We start from the raw sequence: 544 nt of genomic DNA on the forward strand, positions 1-544 counted from the left end.
TATCTTTTCTCCCCCCCCGCCCCTCCCATTTTTTCTTCCTCTATTTGTCTATTTAGTTATTTAGTTTGCGAGTAGTTATTTTCCATTCTTTGGTACACGTATTATTTTGAGAATGTGTGAAACCATGGCAGGATACCCTCTCCTTCCATGAAATACATTAGATAAGCTCATAGAATAATTATATAAGCTGGTGTGTGAGGGAGAGGAGAGGGAGAGAGAGGGGGTGGGATGTGCTATCACAGGGAGAGAGAAAGCGCTCCTGGGTGAAAGATTGAGTGAGAGAAATATAGCGGGAGAGATAGTGAGAGAGTGAGTAAGGTTTTGTCCGAGTCAGGGAGAGAGAAATAGAATAATGGAAGATAGCTTGCGGGAATAAAGGGTAAGGAAGAGGAGGATGATTGGGAGAGAGAAGGGGAGAGAGAGAGAGAGAGAGAGAGAGAGATGGATGATGATGATGATGATGATGATGATGAATACAGAAAAAATGAGATAACAGAAAGTGTGAGAGAGATGCAAAGAGAGAGGGGGAGAGAGATAATGAGAG

The sequence above is a fragment of the Aplysia californica genome, unplaced genomic scaffold, assembly GCF_000002075.1.
Source record: "Aplysia californica isolate F4 #8 unplaced genomic scaffold, AplCal3.0 scaffold00610, whole genome shotgun sequence".
Taxonomy (NCBI): Eukaryota; Metazoa; Mollusca; class Gastropoda; order Aplysiida; family Aplysiidae; genus Aplysia; species Aplysia californica.